Raw genomic sequence first — 23897 nt, forward strand, 5'->3', positions numbered from 1 at the left:
TTTTATTTAATTTTATAAAAAGTCTTAAACATCCTTTCTTTATTTGATTAGACAAAAATACCCTTTTAAATTAATCAAATTTTAGAATTCAATTAATCCTAATTTTATAGTTTCAAATAATTGAAACAACAAAACAAAAACATATTAAAAAAATAAAAAATCAAAATTGTTCTTCATCTGAGTTCAGCCTCTAAAAGTTTCAGTATTTTTCATCTTCTTCTCTCCTCTTCCCCTTTTGCTCTTGATATAGCACTGGGAATGGGTGAACTTCCAAAGGTATCTTTAAATCCTTGTATAACGAAGTGTCTTGCTAATTTAAACCCTTTTTCCCATCCTCCTCCTTCTTCTCCAACTCGAGCTCCTCCCTCACTCCCGCACTTGCTTCATCCAGCCACCGCCATCAAAGCAACCGCCTTGGTTGCCAATCGTCTCTGGCGCTGTACGAACTTTGAAGCCACCGTCATCGCCGCAACTGGTCTCACCTCGTTCCTCCATCGCGCAACCACTGTCCCGCCACGCCGCCTCTGTTCCACCGCGTCAGCCCCACCGTCGTGCTCCTTATCCCGCTCTATGCTCTATCTTGAAGGATCTAGTTCGTTCCTTAATTGATTGAGCAAGTAAGTACATTTATCTTCCCCCTTGACTAAGCCTGGTCGAGTTGGATTTTTCACGACGATACTACAATCTCTGCTCTCTTTAGAAGTTTATTTTTTTTATTTTTTTAACTGTAATTGTTATTTTAAACTTTTAATTAGTTAGTTAATATATAAATTTTCATTTTGCTTCTTCAATTGTTGTTATCATTAGTCATTACTGTGATTTAGGATTGTTAATGATCTTGAATATTAATTCTGATATGCAAGGGTTCTGAGAATGGTGACATTGTGAACTATGCAACTGTGGTCAGAGAAGTGAAAGCATATTTGAAGAAAGATGTTGCAGCAAAGGAATTGCAGTCACATATTGCTGCATTTCCTGTATCTGCTCAGGAGAAGATGAATGCACTTCTTGAAGGATTATTTGATGGCGTCGAAAAAGTGTTTGGAAAAGAAGCTACCAAGAGGAAGAATCACCTTGCTGGTGCAGTTGCTGGAGATGACGAGGGATCGCAGCTGTTATTGCTCAATGCTGCTGAGGAGTTCTGTTACAAGAAAGGTAGCAATGAGTTGAATGAGGTTGCACTTATTCTGAAAGCCCTCTATGATGTTGATTTGGTGGAGGAAGAGCACGTCGTGCATTGGTATTCAAAGGGACTGAAAGGTGATATTGTGATAAGAAGGACTCTCAGGTATGGAAGAATGCTCAACCATTCATTGATTGGCTTTGGAATGCTGAATCAGAATCGGAGGAAGAATGAGAAAAGTTTGTGCTCAGTTATTGAATGGAATTGCCTCAGTTATTGAATTAGTGGAACCACATATTCAAGGGTTTAATGTGGATTCCAGTGTTTCTTTTAAGGATTTTCGTTTGTTGAATTGGTTTCTCTCTTAGAGATAAATCAGAATCAGAATGCTGTCCATCTAGGAGGGTTAAACTGGTTAGCTATATGTTATAGAACTCTGGTTTTGGTCATTTCTGCTTTTCCTGTATAATACTTAAGTGGTTCTTGATGTTTTAAATGGCTTGTACTTGCTTCTTAAGCAAAACCATGAGATATAAATATAACACTGATGTTAGTTTTGTATTGTTGCTTATTAGTCTTAGGCATTGCCATATTTGAAAGGAGATAAAAATACAAACATGGAGAAGTGAAAGTAGTTGTAAAATTGATAGCTTTATTCTCGAATAACAAGATGGGAGGGAGGCATCATTTTATTCTCCAATTGACAGCTTTTTCACCTTTACAATTGTGATATTACACTTCTTTCTTGTAACTCCGAAATTGAAGATCAGTTTTTGTAAGATATAACCGCTGATCTTGTAGTATAATTCACCCGTAAAAGTAACATGCTCCTTTTTAAGTATTATATTTTATCCAAAATGATTTACAAAAATTAAATGGATTGCTTACATAAATGTCAATAGGTAGTTATTAGCTATCAAATAAGTATCGATCCTTCATTGCCATTATCGCTGAAACCGGCAACATCTCACACTAAAAAGATAAATCTTCATCTCATAATTTTTGTTGAAAAATAATTCACAAATAAATGTTTTGAATATGTAATTTACTCGCATCAACCAAATGAAATTCATCTACCATATCCTGGAGGGCACCAGATTTGATGGTCTCATTTAAGATTTCAAAAAAGCCCTCCTCAAGTTCCATTGTATATAGTAGCCACTCCTACATACAAAATTTGCGTAGAATTTTAGAATTTCGTCTCAATTATAGATACATTTGGTGCTCTGTGATTTCAATGCTTTGTTTATATGATTTACAATAGGAATATTGGATCCTTTGGTGGGATTGACCCACGTAAATAACTCTATATCTCTATCATAGGGTAAAAGATTTTATGGTAATTGTTGTACTTGCATGCAATATATGAATGTCCGCTGTTCATGATCTAAGCCGAGGAACTTCCAACCGTGCAATAGCACTGTCAGCAAATCAATAAATTCAGTTGTTTCCCCGCTTGCCCTGTTTTATTATTCCTATTGATGGTCAAGTTGTTACACACTAGATGTCTAATGTCCATGGTTAATCACAAAACTGATACCATTGATTTTGTAATTTCTTGCTATAATGCTCTCTCCATTCTCCATCGTCGCAGCCACTGGCTCATGCAAATTGTACTACAATTCACTTCAACCAAAACTTAAATCCTAAATGAGAATACCAAAGCTTCAAACCAGGTGAACATTCTGCAATTAGATAAGCACAAAAGCTTTAAGCGCTTATTAAAACAGGTGAAGAATTAATCCAAAGCACATAAGACCAACGAAGATAAGATCAAGTTTCAAAAGCGAAACCCTCTCTATAAACTACTTGTTCCTTCCACAAGAAGCATCAAGCCCGCATAATGCAGAGTGAACAGAAGCCCTCCAATGAATGTTCCATAGCTTTTTGCTGAATTTCCTATATTGTGACCTTGCAATATACATCACCAACCTCCATTAAGTTTGACCCATCCTATAGATGGTCGGCTGCAGTTTTAAAAAACAATCACTTGAAATTGAGCATGGATTATGATGAGCGGATAATTTATACGCTTTTTGGCATTATTTTTAGTATGTTTTAGTTAGTTTTTAGTATATTTTTATTAGATTTTAGTTAAAATTCACTTTTCTGGACTTTACTATGAGTTTGTGTATTTTTCTGTGATTTCAGGTATTTTCTGGCTGAAATTGAGGGACATGAGCAAAAATCTGATTCAGAGGCTGAAAAGGGCTGCAGATGCTGTTGGATTCTGACCTCCCTGCACTCGAAGTGAGTTTTCTGGAGCTACCGAAGCCCAATTGGCGCGCTCTCAATGGCGTTGAAAAGTAGACATTCTGGGCTTTCCAGCAATGTATAATAGTTTATACTTTGCCCAAGATTTGATGGCCCAAACCGGCATTCCAAATCAGCTCAAGAATGCCCGGCGTTAAACGCTGGAACTGGCACAAGAATGAGAGTTAAACGCCCAAACTGACACAAAAGCTGGCGTTTAACTCCAAGAAAAGTCTCTACATATGAAAGCTTCAATGCTCAGCCCAAGCACACACCAAGTGGGCGCGGAAGCAGATTTTTATGTCATTTACTCATTTCTGTAAACCCTAGGCGGCTAGTTCTCTACAAATAGGACCTTTTTCTATTGTATTATCTATCTTTTGATCATTTTTTATCTTAGGATCATCTTTGGATGTCTAGTTCTTAGATCATTGGGAGGCTGGCCATGCAGCCATGCCTAGACCTTGTTCTTATGTATTTTCAACAGTGGAGTTTCTACACACCATAGATTAAGGTGTGGAGCTCTGCTGTACCTCGAGTATTAATGCAATTACTATTGTTCTTCTATTCAATTCAGCTTGTTCTTGTTCTAAGATATCACTTGTTCCTTAACTTGATGAATATGATGATCCGTGACACTCATCATCATTCTCACCTATGATCGTGTGCCTGACAACCACCTCCATTCTACCTTAGATTGAGTGGATATCTCTTGGATCCCTTAATCGGAATCTTCGTGGTATAAGCTAAAATTGATGGTGGCATTCAAGAGAATCCAGAAGGTCTAAACCTTATCTGTGGTATTCTGAGTAGGATTCAATGATTGAATGACTGTGACAAGCTTCAAACTCCTGAAGGCTGGGCGTTAGTCACAGATGCAAAAGAATCAATGGATTCTATTCCAACCTGATTGAGAACCGACAGATGATTAGCCGTGCCGTAACAGGGTGCGTTGAACATTTTCTCTGAGAGGACGGGACTGTAGCCACTGACAACGGTGATGCCCAACATACAGCCTGCTATGGAAAGGAGTAAGAAGGATTGGATGAAGACAGTAGAAAAGCAGAGAGCCGGAAGGGACAAAGCATCTCCATACGCTTATCTGAAATTCTCACCAATGAATTACATAAGTATCCCTATCTTTATCTTATGCTTTATTCATATATCATCTATAACCATTTGAATCTACATGACTGTGATTTACAAGGTGACCATAGCTTGCTTCATACCAACAATCTTCGTGGGATCGACCCTTACTCGCGTAAGATTTATTACTTGGACGACCCACTGCACTTGCTGGTTAGTTGTGCGAAGTTGTGAAATTATGTTTAGACCATGGTATTGAGCACCAAGTTCTTAGCGCCGTTGCCGGGGATTGTTGAGTTTGGACAACTGACGGTTCATCTTGTTGCTTAGATTAGGTATCTTTCTTCAAAGTTCTTAAGAATGAATTCTAGTGTTTCAAGGTTATGTTCTTATCATCACCAAAGCTGATTGATTCTCATCAATTTAGCTCTTGAATGTAATGTCCTGCTGAAGCTTGGCTAGCCATGTCTAATTTCTTTAGACTAAAGCTTTAGACTAACAATGCATGATTCCTGGAATTCTCATTAAGAATTTTGATACCTTTATTTTCTTTTCCACTTAATTTTCGAAAAATCCAAAAAAATTATAAAATCAAAAAAACCAAAAATATTGTATGTTTCTTGTTGAGTCTGGAGTCTCATGTTAAGTTTGGTGTCAATTGCATGTTTCTGTTCTTCTTGCATTCATTCATGTGTCTTAAGTGATCTTCACGATGTTCTTGATGATTTCCTTGCTCTGATCTTTGAATTCTCTTGACCTGTGTGTTTTGTTAGTGTCAGTAGTATACAAACTTCTAAGTTTGTTGTCTTGCATGCATTGTTTATTTGATTTTAGTTACATTGTGATTATTCCTCATTATTAAAAATCCAAAAATATTTTTAATTTGTGTCTTTACAAGTTAATAATACAGAGAATTGAAGATTCAGAACATACAACAGAGGAATTATACAGAAAAAGCTGGACGTTCAACACGCCCAGTGAAGAAGGAAAACTGGCGTTTAAACGCCAGCCAGGGTGCCTGGTTGGGCATTTAACGCCCAAAAGGGTAGTGTTTTGGGCGTTAAACGCCAGGATGGCACAAGAGGGAAGATTCTGTTTTCAATTCAAATTTTTTTTTTCAAGTTTTCAAAATCTTTTCAAAATCAAATCTTTTTCAAATCATATCTTTTCAATCATATGTTTTCAAAATCAATTTCTTTCCATTTTCAAAAAAAAATACTTGCTATCAATTAATGATTTGATTCAACATTTCAAGTATGTTGCCTTTTCTGTTGAGAAAGGTTTAATGTCTGAATCATATCTTTTCTTGTTAGTCAAGTCATTAATTTTCAAAATCAAATATTTTTTTAAATTGTTTTTAAATCATATCTTTTTAATCACATCTTTTTCAAAATAAGTTTTCAATCACATCTTTTTAATTTCTAATTTCAAAATCTTTTTCAAAAATCACTTGATTTCTTTTCCACTCTTAGTTTTCAAAAATCAATTAGTGTTTTTTTTTTTCAAAATGTTTTTAAAATCTTTTACTTAATTTTCGAAAATTTCTTCCCTTCTTCTCACATCCTTCTATTTATGAACTAACACTCCTCCTCAATGCACAATTCGAACTCCATCCTACTTGATAAGTTCGAATTCTTCTACCTCTTCCTTCTAATTTTCTTTTCCTCTGACACCTCAAGGAATCTCTATACTGTGACATAGAGGATTCCATATTTTCTTGTTCTCTTCTCTTTCATATGAGCAGGAGCAAAGACAAAAGCATTCTTGTTGAGGCTGACCCTGAACCTGAAAGGACCTTGAAGCGAAAGCTAAGAGAAGTTAAGGCACAACTCTCTATAGAGGATCTAACAGAAATCTTCAAAGAAGAAGAAGACATGGCAGCCGAAAAAAACAACATTGCCAACAATGCAAGGAAGGTGCTGGGTGACTTTACTGCACCTACTCCCGACTTTTATGGGAGAAGCATCTCTATCCCTGCCATTGGAGTAAACAACTTTGAGTTTAAGCCTCAATTAGTTTCTCTAATGCAACAGAATTGCAAGTTCCATGGACTTCCATTGGAAGATCCTCATCAGTTTTTAGTTGAATTCTTGCAAATCTGTGATACTGTCAAGACTAATGGGGTTGACCCTGAGGTCTACAGACTTATGCTATTCCCTTTTGCTGTAAGAGACAGAGTTAGGATATGGTTGGACTCACAACCTAAAGAAAGCCTGAACTCTTAAGAAAAGCTAGTCAATGCCTTCTTGGCAAAGTTCTTTCCACCTCAAAAATTGAGTAAGCTTAGAGTGGAAGTCTAAACCTTCAGACAGAAGGAAGGAAAGTCCCTCTATGAAGCTTGGGAAAGATACAAACAATTGATCAGAAAGTGTCCCTCTGATATGCTTTCTGAATGGAGCATCATAGGTATCTTCTATGATGGTCTGTCTGAACTGTCCAAGATGTCATTAGACAGCTCTACTGGAGAATCCCTTCATCTGAAGAAGACGCTTGCAGAAGCTCAAGAGCTCATTGAAATGGTTGCAAATAACCAATTCATGTACACTTCTGAAAGGAATCTTGTGAACAATGGGACGAATCAGAAGAAAGGAATTCTTGAGATTGATACTCTGAATGCCATATTGGCTCAGAACAAAATATTGACTCAGCAAGTCAATATGGTTTCTCAAAGTCTGTCTGGAATGCAAGCTGCACCAGGTAGTACTAAGGATGCTTCATCTGAAGAAGAAGTTTGTGATCCTGAGAATCCTTCAATGGAAGAGGTGAATTACATGGGAGAACCCTATGGAAACACCTATAATTCTTCATGGAGAAATCATCCAAATTTCTCATGGAAGGATCAACAGAGACCTCAACAAGGTTTCAACAACAATAATGGTGGAAGAAACAGGTTTAGCAATGGCAAGCCTTTTCCATCATCTTCTCAGCAACAGACAGAGAATTCTAAGCAGAACCACTCTGACTTAGCAACCATGGTCTCTGATCTAATCAAAACCACTCAAAGTTTCATGACTGAAACAAGGTCCTCCATTAGAAACTTGGAGGCATAAGTGGGACAGCTGAGCAAGAAAATTACTGAACTCCCTCCTAGTACTCTTCCAAGCAATACAGAAGAGAATCCAAAAGGAGAGTGCAAGGCCATCAACATGGCCGAATTTGGAGAGGAGGAAGAGGCAGTGATCGCCAATGAGGAAGACCTCAATGGACGTCCACTGGCCTCCAATGAGTTCCCTAATGAGGAACCATGGGAATCTAAGGCTCATAATGAGACCATAGAGATTCCATTGGATTTACTTCTGCCTTTCATGAGCTCTGATGAGTATTCTTCCTCTGAAGAGGATGAGTATGTCACTGAAGAGCAAGTTGCCAAGTACCTTGGAGCAATCATGAAGCTAAATGACAAGTTATTTGGTAATAAGACTTAGGAGAACGAACCCCCTTTGCTCACCAAAGAACTGGATGACTTGTCTAGGCAGAAATTACCTCAAAAGAGACAAGATCCTAGGAAGTTTTCAATACCTTGTACCATAGGCACCATGACCTTTAAGAAGGCTCTGTGTGACCTAGGGTCAAGCATAAACCTCATGCCTCTCTCTGTAATGGAGAAGCTAGGGATCTTTGAGGTACAAGCTGCAAGAATCTCACTAGAGATGGAAGACAATTCAAGAAAACAAGCTTATGGACGTTTAGAGGATGTTCTGGTAAAGATTGAAGACCATTACATCCCTGCTGATTTCATAGTCCTAGAGACTGGGAAGTGCATGGATGAATCCATCATCCTTGACAGACCCTTCCTAGCCACAACAAAGGCTGTAATTGATGTGGACAGAGGAGAATTGATCATTCAACTGAATGAAGAATCCTTTGTGTTTAAGGCTCAAGGATATCCCTCTGTCACCATGGAGAGGAAGCATGAAGAGCTTCTCTCAAAACAGAGTCAAACAGAGCCCCCACAGTCAAACTCTAAGTTTGGTGTTGGGAGGCCACAACCAAATTCTAAGTTTGGTGTTGAACCCCCACATTCAAACTCTAAGTTTGGTGTTGGGAGGTTCCAATATTGCTCTGAGTATCTGTGAGGCTCCATGAGAGCCCTCTGTCAAGCTACTGACATTAAAGAAGCGCTTGTTGGGAGGGAACCCAATGTTATAATTATCTATTTTCCTTTGTTATTTCATGTTTTCTGTAGGTTGATGATCATGAGAAGTCACAAACAATCAGTTGAAAAAGCAAAAACAGAAAGAAAAATAGCACACCCTGGAGGAAGACCTTGCTGGCGTTTAAACGCCAGTAAGGGCAGCAAATGGGCGTTTAACGCCCAGTCTGGCACCATTCTGTGCGTTTAACGCCAGAAAGGGGCACCAGACTGGCGTTAAACGCCAGGAAAGGGCAAGAAGCTGGCGTTAAACGCCAGAAATGGGCACCAGCCCGGCGTTTAACGCCAGAATTGGCATAAAGAGCATTTTTGCTCGCCACTTAGTGCAGGGATGCATTTTCCTTGACACCTCAGGATCTGTGGACCCCACAGGATCCCCACCTACCCCACCACCCTCTCTCTTCTTCTTCACCCATTCACCAATCACCTCAACCACTCTTCCCCAAAAACCCCTCACCTATCAAGTCCCATCCTTCTCTTCACCACTCACATCCATCCTTCATAAAACCCCACCTACCTCACCATTCAAATTCAAACCCCTTTCCCTCCCAAACCCACCCTTACATGACCGAACCATACCCCTCTCTCCACTCCTATATAAACCCATCTTCACTCCTTCATTTTCACACAACCTAAACACTCCTTCTCCTCCTTGGCCGAACCACAAAGCCTCCTCCATCTCCTTCATTTTCTTCTTCTTCTACTTTTTTCTTTCTTCTTTTGCTCGAGGACGAGCAAACCTTCTAAGTTTGGTGTGGTAAAAGCATTGCTTTTTGTTTTTTCATAACCATTTATGGTACCTAAGGCCGGAGAAACCTCTAGAAAGAGGAAAGGGAAGGCAAAAGCTTTCACCTCTGAGTCATGGGAGATGGAGATATTCATCTCAAGGGTGCATCAAGACCACTTCTATGAAGTTGTGGCCATGAAGAAGGTGATCCCTGAGGTCCCTTTCAAACTCAAAAAAGGTCAACTTTAATCAAAGGTTGGACCAAGTCCTCATGGATACCACTAAGAAAAGGATGGAGCAAACAAGAGATCCCACTCATGAGCATGAGGAAACCACTCATTATGAATTCCCTGAGATGCCTCAAAGGATGCACTTTCCTCCACAAAACTATTGGGAGCAAATCAACACTTCCCTAGGAGAATTGAGTTCCAACATGGGACAACTAAGGGTGGAGCACCAAGAACATTCCATCATCCTCCATGAAATTAGAGAAGATCAAAGAATCATGAGAGAGGAGCAACAAAGGCAAGGAAGAGACATTGAGGAGCTCAAGCACTCCATAAGATCTTCAAGAGGAAGAATAAGCAGCCTTTTCTTGTTCCTTATTTTCCTATTTTTTGAATTTTAATGCTTATGTTTATCTATGTTTGTGTCTTATGATCATTAGTGTCTTAGTGTCTATGCCTTAAAGTTATGAATGTCCTATGAATCCATCACCTTTCTTGAATGAAAAATGTTCTTAATTGAAAAAGAGAAGAATTACATGAATTTTGAATTTTATAACAGATTAATTATTTTGATGTGGTGGCAATACTTTTGTTTTTTGAATGTATGCTTAAACAGTGCATATATCTTTTGAATTTGTTATTCATGAATGGTTGGCTCTTGAAAGAATGATGAAAAAGGAGACATGTTACTGAGGATCTGAAAAATCATAAAAATGATTCTTGAAGCAAGAAAAAGCAGTGAATACAAAAAAAAAAGAGGGAAGGAAAAACGAAAAAAAAAGAAAAAGAAAAAGAAAAAGAAAGAAAAAAAAGTTGTGATCCAAGGCAAAAGAGTGTGCTTAAGAACCCTGGACACCTCTAATTGGGGACTCTAGTAAAGCTGAGTCACAATCTAAAAAGGTTCACCCAATTATGTGTCTGTGGCATGTATGTATTGACGATTGGATTTTTGGTGGTTTAGAATTTCACTAATGAATTCTCGTCGAAGTATAGTTTCTAAACCAAGCAATAATCCTTTCATACAAAAAAGTTGTTTGTCACTAAAACAAACCCCTAAATTTATAAACCGAAGTATTCAAACCTCGGGTCGTTCTCCCTAGGAATTGTAATGAAGTGTCTTGTTATTGGTTGTGAATTATATTTGGGGTTTTTAAGCTTTTGGACAAGAATTATAAATGGCAAAGAAAATAAACTAACAACTAACAAAGCTCTTGGAAAGATATGAGAACTAGAAGTCCTATCCTAGTTATCCTCCTCAATTGTGATGACAAATTGTCCATTGCTCCCACTTAGTTAACCTCTAACCATGGAGGAAAGTCAAGTGGATGAATCAATTTGATTCCTCAAATCCTAATCAACTCCTAAAGGAAAGACTAGCTTTAGAGGCATTCAAATCAATTAGCAATCTCTCCAATTATCAATCAACAAAGGAATTAGATAACTCAAGAGTTACTAATTACTCTACCTAGGCCAAGAGGAACAAAATCTACACTAAAACTAAAAGAGACATTTCAACAAACACATAGAGTGCAATAGAAGTAAACATTATTAAATGCAAGAATTAAAGGAATCTATAACTACAAAAACAAGAGATCAACAATGGAAGAGCAAAGAAGACACATTTATTATGAATTACCTCTTATTGAATTGGAAGAATGTAGAAAGAACAATACTAGATCTACAACAAAATGTAAGAACAACATAAAGGAAATTATAAGAAAAGAATAGAGGAAGATGAATGTAACAACAAGAAATTGAAAGGTAGAAGTAGAAGAAAGCAAAGATTAAAACCTAGATCTAAGAACTAATCCTAATCCTAATCCTAATTCTAGAGAGAAGTGAGAGCTTCTCTCTCTAGAAACTAATTCTAACTACTAAACTATGACTAATGGTAAAAAGTTATGGTAAAGTATATTCATTCCCCCTTCAATCCTTAGCTTAAATAGCATTAGAAATGAGTTGGATTGGGCCCACAAGGCTTGTAAATTCGCTAGCCACGAGTTTGCATGAAGTGATCACGTGCACCAACGGCGCGTGCGCGTACTTTGCGCGTGTGCGCCACCATACGTATAGCAACTATGGCAAATCTTATATCGTTTCGAAGCCCCGGATGTTAGCTTTCTAACCCAACTGGAACCGCATCATTTGGACCTCTGTAGCTCAAGTTATGGTCTTTTAAGTGTGAAGAGGTCGGCTTGACAACTTTCCGGTTCTTTCATTTCTTCATGAGTTCTCCAACTTTTCATGCTTTCTTTCTTCATTCCCTTGATCCAATCTTTGCCTCCTAAACCTTAAATCACTTAACAAACATATCAAGGCATCTAATGGAATCAAGGAGAATTAGATTTAGCTATTTTAAGTCCTAAAAAGCATGTTTTCACTCTTAAGCACAATTAAAGGAGAAGTTATAAAACCATGCTATTTCAATGGATAAATGTGGGTAAAAGGTGATAAAATCCCCTAAAATCAATACAAGATAAACCCTACAAATGGGGTTTGTCAACCTCCCCACACTTAAACCAAGCATGTCCTCATGCTTAAACCAAGAGAAAGCAAAGGGATCAACATTTATTCAATGGAACTAACTAAATGCAATCTACCTATATGCAACTATCTAAATGAATGCAATTGCTTGGTCAAAATAAATCAATTTCCAAGAAGCATATATGCACAAGGGATAAGGACTAACAAGTCTAATCCACAATTGATTTAAGTTATTAAATATTTTTTTACAAACTTGCATGAAAAGTTGATCATAGGTGAAAACATGTAATTGAGCATCAAACCCTCACCGGATGTGTTTGCACTCTATTCGCTCAAGTGTTTAGGGGTTGATTCACTCAATTCTCTCCTAATCATGCTTTCTAAGATTTGTTCTTCTTCTAACAATCAACATATATTTCATGCATGCATACAAGTATCATGAGGTCTTTTCTTTAGGTTGTAATGGGGCTAGGGTCAAGGTAGGATGCATATTTGGTTAAGTGAGCTTGAAATTTGAATCTTTGATAAGCTTAAACTTCCCACCTAACTATGACATCCTATACAATTAAGTTCTAATCTAACTACCCATTCCTCACTTTTTCACATACTCATGTATTCCTTTTTAATTTCACACACATATGCATTGATTTTATTGAGCTACACTTTGCTTTGGGGCATTTTGTCCCCTTTTTATTGCTTTTTCTTTTTCTTTTGTTTTTCTTAATTTTTTTTCTTTTTTTCCATATTATTTTTCTTTTCTTTTTTTTTCTTTTTTTTTCTCATTTTTTTTTCTTTCTTTATACAAGAGCATCAATGCATAAGGTCTATACATTTGATCAATACATGAGCATGTACCCAATTCCCAATATTTTCAATAAAAAATACAAAACTACCCTTTTATTCACCCAATGTCCCAAGATTCCCACACTTGAATGATACTCACACACACTTGCCTAAGCTAATCAAAGATCCAAATAAGGACTTTTATTGTTTTTCGCTTTAAGGTTTGTAATGTGCTAAAATAAGAACAAGTGGGTTAATCGTAGGCTCAAATTGGCTAACAAAGGAATATAAAAGGTAAGGCTTGTTGGGTAAGTGAGCTAATGAAATGATGGCCTCAATCATATAAATGCATGAATACATAAAATAATGGACATAAAGAATCAAACAAATCAAAGATTACAATTATAGAAAGAGAATAATACACACAAGAAGGAAAAATAAGTGGTTATAAGATGTAACCACACCATTAGGCTCAAATCTCACTTGCTTGTGTTCTTAGCTCAAAAACATGATCCAAAATATATATAATTCAAGCAAGTTTAATGAAAAGTTTTCACTCAAATCAATTGGTGCCCTATAGATAGAAATCTTGAAAAATTTCATTATTTTGACTAAGCTTATTGTGTATATATATGCAAAAATAAGAAAATGCAACAAAAATCCTAAAAACCTAAAATGAAATGCAAAAGTGTTGAGATTAGAAATTTGTCACCCCAAAATCGCCGAACGGTCGGACGACCTCCCCACACTTAAAAGTTTGCACCGTCCTCGGTGCACTCAAAGATGAGCAAGGGGGTACGGCGACTCTCCGGATTGCTACGTGTTCTTAGTCTTGCTTCCGTTATTGCTCGTGGTGCATTCATCATGAAAATAAGAAATATAACACCATAAGATGAGAAGATATAAAAGCAAGGAAGCATAATTGTTGGAAGGAGGTAAATCACTAGAATTGAGTGAGTGAATTAGTGTGACATTAAGAAATATTAGGTGTGTGAATTCTAAATTGCGCGGTTTAGAACACACATTAGCATAAAAGTTATGTCACAAAAGAAGCATGCACTTCACTTATTCTACTATGCTTGAGATGCTTTAAATGAACTTGTAAGGTAAAACAAGCATTAAAGAAGCATGAAAGCATTCAAGCTAAAGTATATGGATGCATATGATCATGAAATACCATGCATTAAGGTAAATGCACATCATCATCCATCAAGAGATTGCCTAATCAAAGAATACGGTTCAAATCACATGGTGGCCAAATCATGCAATTCAAGAAAAAGTTACAAGCTCAAATGCAATTCTCATCACTTGGTATTCTTAAAAGGTAAGCATGAAAAACTCAAAACCAAGTAGCAAAATATAACCTCAATCATAGGATCCAACAAAGATTATCTAAAAACATTAATGCTAAAATAGCATTTAGGCAATAAGGGGGAGCAATGTATAGTAAGCAAAGTCAATAATCCAACACGTATGATGAAAGGAGAGAAAATAAAATGAAAACAAAACTAAAACTAACTAATTAACTAACCAACTAACTAATTAACTAACTAAAATAAATGGTTATCCATGGTGTTTGGAAGTGTTGGATGAGGGGTAGGAGAAGGGAAGAAGAAAGGAGGAGGAAAGAAATAGAAAGAGGAGAAGAAAAGAAATGTGGTGAAGGGAGGAAATCCGCGCGTACGCGCGCATGCCGCGCGCGCGCGGATGGTGTATTTCGAGAGTGGTGCGTACGCGCCATGTGCGCATGCGCGCAAGTGGGGTTGTGCCAAAGGCACAACGTTGGCGTGGCGTAGGCATAACTCTCTGGAAAATGTATGGAATGTGGAACTTCTCAATCCACGCGTACGCGTGCATGGCGCGCACGCGTGGAGGGTCCAAAATGCATGATGTGCTCGTACGCATGAAGTGCGCGTACGCGTGGATGGTGCTCTGTTTTTTCAAAAATTTTTGCTATGTTTTTGCACCAATCCAAGCATTCCAAACCTCTAAGCAACTACCAAAACACCATAAAACCTTATTTAACATATTAAACTACCAAATATACTCAACTAACTAAACAAAACATGAAATTAGACTAATTTTACCAAATATTTACAAAAGAGAACATGGAAAGAAGTTACCATGGTGGGTTGTCTCCCACCTAGCACTTTTGTTTATTGTCCTTAAGTTGGACTTATGGGGAGCTCCTCATCAAGGTGGCTTGTGCTTGTATTCATCTTGGAACTTCCACCAATGCTTGGACTTCCAATAAGCTCCATCATTCAAGATTAATATCTCCAAGCTTTGATGGAGTTCTTTCACAAACCATGGGCTCCCAATGTTGATCCTCATATGTTCCCGGATCCCATATTTTGTCTTCACACCCATCTCCAAGTTGATTATCATTAATCCATGTGGGTGGTGAGCAAGGTGAATTCTCAACAAAGTGACCAAACATCCTTCTAGACCCATGTATTCTAGTTATACACCAACCTTTGCTATCAAACTTTGGACATGTGACCATAGTGAACCTAGAATGATGCTTCCAACCACTAACCATCTCCTTTTTACTCTTAAAGCCACAAATATATCTAAGTTGACCATCCGTTTCAAGCAAACCATATTCAAGGGGAATAATAAAGCTTGAGTATAAGGAATTTACCCACTTGAATGAGAGAATGGATGGTGGTGGCTTGGGGAGAGGTATCTCCAATGTGCTTGCAAGCTCTACTCCCTTGTTTTCATCCTTGATTGCCTCCACCTCCTCATAAACTTCTTCATTCTCAATCCTTTGTTCATCAACTTCATCTAACTCTTCTCCATCACTCAAGTCATAAATGGGAGGACGAAAGAAATCTACCTCCATATCACTTTCAAATTCATTGGGAGAAGGTTCTTCAAATTCAAAGGATTCTTCACCAAGAAGATTGGATGCATGATCTCCATCACCAAGGGAACTCAATTCTTGTTTTACTCCTTCCAAGTCTTCATATGGGATATGCCTTGAAGGTTGTGCACATTCCTCCTCAACATCAACTTCAATCTTCTTGGAGGGGTTTTCTATAACTCTAGGTTCCCATGGAAGTTTCGCATCTCCTAAGTCTTCAACCACTTCTTCCTTTTCTTCAATGGTCATAGGTTCCTCCAATTGTTCTAACACAAAGTAGCATTCCTCCTTTTCCACCAACGTTTCCGATCTCTTCTTTAAGCTATGCTCCTCTTTAGATTCTCCACATGTATCCATGGGAGTTCCTTGAGTGTCCAAAAGTTGGGATGCTAGCCGGTTTACCACCTCATCCAAGGTGGTCATGAATTGTTGCACATCCCTTGTCATCTCCTCTTGTCCTTGAAGAAGAACACCGAGGGTATCATCTATTAGAGATTGGGGTGGATGGTAGGGTTCGTCATTTTGGAGAAAGGGTTCATTATAGGAAGGTGGTTCTTCTTGGTAAGGTGGTGGTGTGTATTGAGGTGGTTCTTGGGAGTAGTAATCTTGGAATTGTGGTTCCATGTATGGCTCATATGGTTCAAAAGTTGGTTGGTGTGATGGATAAGGATCATGGTTATAGGGAGGTGTTTGTTGAAAATAGGCTTGTGAGTGTGGTTGAAGTTCAAGTTGAGGATATGACTCATAGGCATATGGTGGTGGTTCTTGAAAATCACAAGGAGATTCACCATAGCCATTGGATTGATATGCATCTAAAAATGGCTCTTCTTCATAGTGCATTGGTGGGGGTTGTTGCCAAGAAGATTGATCATATGCATATGGCTCCTCCCACCTTTGGTTGTCCCATCCTTGATACATATCTCCATTATAGTCCTCATCACCTACAACATAGTTGTAATCACACTCATAGCCAAAATGAGAATTCATAATGGAAAGAGAAAATAAGGAACAAAAACTAATAAGAAATAATGAAATAAAATACTAAGACTAGCAAAAACTAGCAAGCAATCCAAAAATCAAGCTATTCACAATATTCACATATATACAATAACCAATAACACAACACCATTGCAATTCCCCGGCAACGGCGCCATTTTGACGATTGGATTTTTGGTGGTTTAGAATTTCACTAATGAATTCTCGTCGAAGTATAGTTTCTAAACCAAGCAATAATCCTTTCATACAAAAAAGTTGTTTGTCACTAAAACAAACCCCTAAATTTATAAACCGAAGTATTCAAACCTCGGGTCGTTCTCCCTAGGAATTGTAATGAAGTGTCTTGTTATTGGTTGTGAATTATATTTGGGGTTTTTAAGCTTTTGGACAAGAATTATAAATGGCAAAGAAAATAAACTAACAACTAACAAAGCTCTTGGAAAGATATGAGAACTAGAAGTCCTATCCTAGTTATCCTCCTCAATTGTGATGACAAATTGTCCATTGCTCCCACTTAGTTAACCTCTAACCATGGAGGAAAGTCAAGTGGATGAATCAATTTGATTCCTCAAATCCTAATCAACTCCTAAAGGAAAGACTAGCTTTAGAGGCATTCAAATCAATTAGCAATCTCTCCAATTATCAATCAACAAAGGAATTAGATAACTCAAGAGTTACTAATTACTCTACCTAGGCCAAGAGGAACAAAATCTACACTAAAACTAAAAGAGACATTTCAACAAACACATAGAGTGCAATAGAAGTAAACATTATTAAATGCAAGAATTAAAGGAATCTATAACTACAAAAACAAGAGATCAACAATGGAAGAGCAAAGAAGACACATTTATTATGAATTACCTCTTATTGAATTGGAAGAATGTAGAAAGAACAATACTAGATCTACAACAAAATGTAAGAACAACATAAAGGAAATTATAAGAAAAGAATAGAGGAAGATGAATGTAACAACAAGAAATTGAAAGGTAGAAGTAGAAGAAAGCAAAGATTAAAACCTAGATCTAAGAACTAATCCTAATCCTAATCCTAATTCTAGAGAGAAGTGAGAGCTTCTCTCTCTAGAAACTAATTCTAACTACTAAACTATGACTAATGGTAAAAAGTTATGGTAAAGTATATTCATTCCCCCTTCAATCCTTAGCTTAAATAGCATTAGAAATGAGTTGGATTGGGCCCACAAGGCTTGTAAATTCGCTAGCCACGAGTTTGCATGAAGTGATCACGTGCACCAACGGCGCGTGCGCGTACTTTGCGCGTGCGCGCCACCATACGTATAGCAACTATGGCAAATCTTATATCATTTCGAAGCCCCGGATGTTAGCTTTCTAACCCAACTGGAACCGCATCATTTGGACCTCTGTAGCTCAAGTTATGGTCTTTTAAGTGTGAAGAGGTCGGCTTGACAACTTTCCGGTTCTTTCATTTCTTCATGAGTTCTCCAACTTTTCATGCTTTCTTTCTTCATTCCCTTGATCCAATCTTTGCCTCCTAAACCTTAAATCACTTAACAAACATATCAAGGCATCTAATGGAATCAAGGAGAATTAGATTTAGCTATTTTAAGTCCTAAAAAGCATGTTTTCACTCTTAAGCACAATTAAAGGAGAAGTTATAAAACCATGCTATTTCAATGGATAAATGTGGGTAAAAGGTGATAAAATCCCCTAAAATCAATACAAGATAAACCCTACAAATGGGGTTTGTCATGTATCCGGTGGTAATACTAGAAGACAGAGTGCTTTGGGCCACGGCCAAGACTCATAGAGTAGCTGTGTTCAAGAATCATCATACTTAACTAGGAGAATCAATAACACTATCTGGATTCTGAGTTCCTATAGAAGCCAATCATTCTGAATTTCAAAGGATAGAGTGAGATGCCAAAACTGTTCAGAGGCAAAAAGCTAAAAGTCCCGCTCATCTAATTAATACTGATCTTCATAGATGTTTTTCGAATTCATTGCATATTCTCTTCTTTTTATCTTATTTGATTTTCAGTTTCTTAGGGATAAGCAACAATTTAAGTTTGGTGTTGTGATGAGCGGATAATATATACGCTTTTTGGCATTATTTTTAGTATGTTTTTAGTATGTTTTAGTTAGTTTTTAGTATATTTTTATTAGTTTTTAGTTAAAATTCACTTTTCTGGACTTTACTATGAGTTTGTGTGTTTTTCTGTGATTTCAGGTATTTTCTGGCTGAAATTGAGGGACCTGAGCAAAAATCTGATTCAGAGGCTGAAAAGGACTGCAGATGCTGTTGGATTCTGACCTCCCTGCATTCGAAGTGGATTTTCTGGAGCTACAAAAGCCCAATTGGCGTGCTCTCAATGGCGTTGTAAAGTAGACATCCTGGGCTTTCCAGCAATGTATAATAGTCTATACTTTGCCCGACATTTTATGGCCCAAACCGGCGTTTCAAATCAGCTCAAGAATGCCCAACATTAAACGCCGGAACTGGCACAAGAATGAGAGTTAAATGCCCAAACTGGCACAAAAGCTGGCGTTTAACTCCAAGAAAAGTCTCTACAGATGGAATCTTCAATGCTCAGCCCAAGCACACACCAAGTGGGTCCGGAAGTGGATTTTTATGTCATTTACTCATTTCTGTAAACCCAAGCTACTAGTTCTCTACAAATAGGACCTTGTTCTATTGTATTATCTATCTTTTGATCATTTTTTATGTTAGGATCATCTTCGGATGTCTAGTTCTTAGATCATTGGAAGGCTGGCCATGCGGCCATGCCTAGACCTTGTTCTTATGTATTTTCAACAGTGGAGTTTCTACACACCATAGATTAAGGTGTGGAGCTCTGCTGTACCTCGAGTATTAATGCAATTACTATTGTTCTTCTATTCAATTCAGCTTGTTCTTGTTCTAAGATATCACTTGTTCCTCAACTTGATGAATATGATGATCCGTGACACTCATCATCATTCTCACCTATGAACCTGTGCCTGATAACCACCTCCGTTCTACCTTAGATTGAGTGGATATCTCTTGGATCCCTTAATCAGAATCTTCGTGGTATAAGCTAGAATTGATGGTGGCATTCAAGAGAATCCGGAAGGTCTAAACCTTATCTGTGGTATTCTGAGTAGGATTCAATGATTGAATGACTGTGACGAGCTTCAAACTCCTGAAGGCTGGGCGTTAGTGACAGACACAAAAGAATCAATGGATTCTATTCCAACCTGATTGAGAACCGACAGATGATTATCCGTGCCGTGACAGGGTGTGTTGAACATTTTCACTGAGAGGACGGGACTGTAGCCACTGACAGCGGTGATGCCCAACATACAGCTTGCCATGGAAAGGAGTAAGAAGGATTGGATGAAGACAGTAGGAAAGCAGAGAGACGGAAGGGACAAAGCATCTCCATACGCTTATCTGAAATTCTCACTAATGAATTACATAAGTATCCCTATCTTTATCTTATGCTTTATTCATATATCATCTATAACCATTTGAATCTGCCTGATTGAGATTTACAAGGTGACCATAGCTTGCTTCATACCAACAATCCTCGTGGGATCGACCCTTACTCGCGTAAGGTTTATTACTTGGATGACCCAGTGCACTTGCTGGTTAGTTGTGCGAAGTTGTGAAATTATGTTTAGACCATGGTATTGAGCACCCAAGTTTTTGGAGCCATTACCGGCGATTGTTTGAGTTGTGAAAAGTAGAGATCAGAATTTCGTGCACCAGATTACATGACAAGTGCAGATAGTGAAACATGTCAGATCAAAAGGCATATCAAACCTTAGGCTAAGTAGAATAAAAATTGGAGGATACCCCCTTTGAATATTCGAAATATCAATAAAACCTTCATGTCATTATCAGAAACCACGTAAATTGTACTAGACTGCTAAGGCAAATTGCAATTTCAATAACTAATCTCAGATATCCATTCTACTTTCTATTTGATATGATCTCCTTGGAAAGCATAAATGATCTGAAGCATTTGGTATTCACAAAATTCAATGCTGTTTATTCAGATGACAGTGGTGTTTTAAGAAGAAAGGAGCGGTTAAGCCAAAAAAGTCTACCTACTGTATGTCACCAAAATAATCAAATATACAAGAGAATGTTAAAGTAGCTGGCATGTTGAAAATATTCAAAGTGCTACAGGGATATATTTTTCATATCAAGTAGTTGTAATGTTTTCAGAGCAATATTTGGTGAAAATTTTCTATTGGTGAAAATTTTCTGGTTCTTATACTGATTTGGCAACTCCTATAATAGATAAGGACTTAAGTGCAGCCACCACTACCGATATAATCCTAGACAAGTTACAATAGGAACTAAGGAAAGTATTAATTAAATCAAAAGGGAGCTGCATACTTACACTGTCAACAATAATTACGTCAACTGAACTACTACGGATTAAGGTATCCACAAGACTAAGTGCTTGTTCACCACAATCTGGTTGTGAAAGCAACAAGTTTTCAGTATTCACACCAATAGATTCTGCAAGTGCCTTATCGAGAGCATGCTCAGCATCAACAAATACACAGTAGCCTGCATGAAATGAAGATATGAATTCCAGCATAAACTAACTACAAAATCCTTAACATAGATTCCTTACAAATACATCATAGTAGTAAACAGACAGCCCTTCTTACTTATCTTCGGTATTATGATGTTATTAATTGTGGTAACTTCATTTTTATGATCAAAATAGCATATATATTAAGCCTCAATATTGATATAGCCCACCAAGATACTTGTAGTACAAATTTTAAATTATACACATTATACCTCTTACTTCTCTCTCTGCCAAAAGGATAAGAGAAGTGAAAAACAGAACACAACCTGTTCACAACTAGAAACTAGCTAGGTGCTAGCAACTACAAATTGTTACTGCAGTGTAGAAACAGTGATTAATAAGGAAGTAGAGATATTTAACTAGTGATTTGCCACTTCCAAATCATAATTGAGTTACAAGACACTGACACTGGGATAGGCATTCATTCGGTGTTACAACAGAAAAGAATGCATCCACTGTATTATCACAATGTATATAGAAAATCAAAGGGAGGGAGATTAAAGCAAATGCCTCATGTGATTGACAATAACATATTGACAAGTTGACAACTATAGGGGTTATGGTCACATTACAACCAAAAAAAATATTTTTTCAGAAATTAGGGACAAAAATTATCATTAAGGACAAAAATTAGCATCTATAGATAACCTCCTTGCTTCTGTACCTCTGAAATCACATGTAAAGCAAGAGTTATTTTTTCAGAAGGCTTTGGACCATATATTTTCACAACACGTTCCTACAACAGTTATATATAACAATCAGCTTACAACTATCACCCAATGAAACAATGAACCATGAACTAAGAGACATATTTCTACTTTATTTATCTCTTATCATATCAGATGAAATTGTGGAAGCATAATTGTCATGCAGTTTCCAAATTAACATAGCAAATTAAACGTGGAACGTGGAAGGAAAATTAGAAGTCGGAGCAAAGTAGAAAATCTTTTCACCAACGACCAACTAGATTAATTTATATAAAAGGTTCAATGTTTGCAAACGCAGAATAAATTAGCAAGAAACTTTGTTATACAAGAATTTAAAGATACCTTTGGAAGTCCACCAATTCCCAGTGCTATATCAAGAGCAAAAGGGGAAGAGGAGAGAAGAAGATGAAGAATACTGAAACCTTCAGAGGCGTGATCGAGAGAGTTTCTGAACCTAGACGAAGAACAATTTTTGGTTTTTTATTTTTTTAATATGTTTAACTCAGATGAAGAATAATTTTGATTTTTTGTTTTTTTAATATGTTTTTATTTTCTTGTTTCAATTATTTGAAACTATAAATTAGGGTTAACTGAATTCTAAAATTTGATTAATTTAAAAGGGTATTTTTGTCTAATTAAATAAAGGAAAGATGTTTAAGATTTTTTTATAAAATTAAATAAAAAATATATTTTTATTTTAATTTAATTAAAGGGGTGTATTAGTAAAAATGGTGATATAATATATATTTAAAAAAAATTAAATGCTGATGTGAAAAAAAAGCCACATGGCTTATTTCTATTTGTCCTTATTTTAAATATATCGGTACCTATAAATTTATCATTGTACCATAGCAATCACCAATCTAAAATTGCAAATACACTTTAACATAAGTTAATACAAACGTTGAATATACAACATGGGAACTTATAATTTTTATATATAAGTGAGGGCATTTTAGTAATTTTCTTCTTTCGCTTGGATTTCGCAAGTTTCGTAGGGCGAGTATATCTACTTCTATCTCCGTCTCCATTTATTTATGAGGGTGGGTCATATAATACCTAACTTTTATCATTTTCTAATCGTATTAAAAATTTAGACGTTACTTATATAATAATTCGAGTTTTTGAAAAATAAATAATGAATTATTTATGATTTATTTATTTATTGAAAATTTTATTTAAAAAATATTATTTTTTTAAAAATAATTAAATTAAATTTTATGAATTTTTGAGTTTAAAATCTATTAGGATTTTTGAATAATTTTTATTATAATAAGACATTTTAAAAAGGATAAAAAATATTATTATTATTATTAAAGTTAAAAAAGAAAACAAAAGAAAGGAAGTGGCCAAAGCCATTTGGGAACAAGGAAAGGAAACTAACTTTTATATATATATATATATATATATATATATATATATATATATATATATATATAACCAAAAGAAAGAAATAACGTGGCTTTTGTAAGAAAAAAAACATATATGTATAACTGACACCTAATAGGATTTTTATACTAGAAACTATTTGTTAACATTAGTCTTAATTATCTTCCTTTCTCCTCATGCAGCGAATGAACTTAACAAAAGAAGAGAAGGAAGAGAAGTTGAGAGAGAGTGGGACGAGAGACCTTAGAACCGTGAAGCCTTCTTTCAAGATTTTTTGTGATTCGTAACTCCAATAAAAAATTTAATCCGACAAAAGTGTTTGTATTCTCTTTTTCTACATTAGCACCACTTTTAATTGGTTAAAGTTGATGGTGACGTAGTTTCCCTATCTCTTAAGTTCAGTCAATTGGAGATCCGATTTCAGACATTTTTTTTGTAGCTCAGTCAAAAAGTTATTCCGTAACTTCGAGTATTTTGATTTCGTACAAAAGTAGGATTTCGATAATTTTTCACTAATTAAATTTGTATTGGAT

General features: G+C 36.5%; 1 pseudogene; it reads left to right on the top strand.

Moving 5' to 3' along the window:
* The first annotated feature begins 258 nt into the window (after positions 1–258).
* LOC112701350 (eukaryotic translation initiation factor 5-like) lies at positions 259–1433 on the top strand (annotated as a pseudogene).
* The last annotated feature ends 22464 nt before the right edge of the window (positions 1434–23897 follow it).

Source organism: Arachis hypogaea, chromosome 7 (genome assembly GCF_003086295.3).
Source record: "Arachis hypogaea cultivar Tifrunner chromosome 7, arahy.Tifrunner.gnm2.J5K5, whole genome shotgun sequence".
Taxonomy (NCBI): Eukaryota; Viridiplantae; Streptophyta; class Magnoliopsida; order Fabales; family Fabaceae; genus Arachis; species Arachis hypogaea.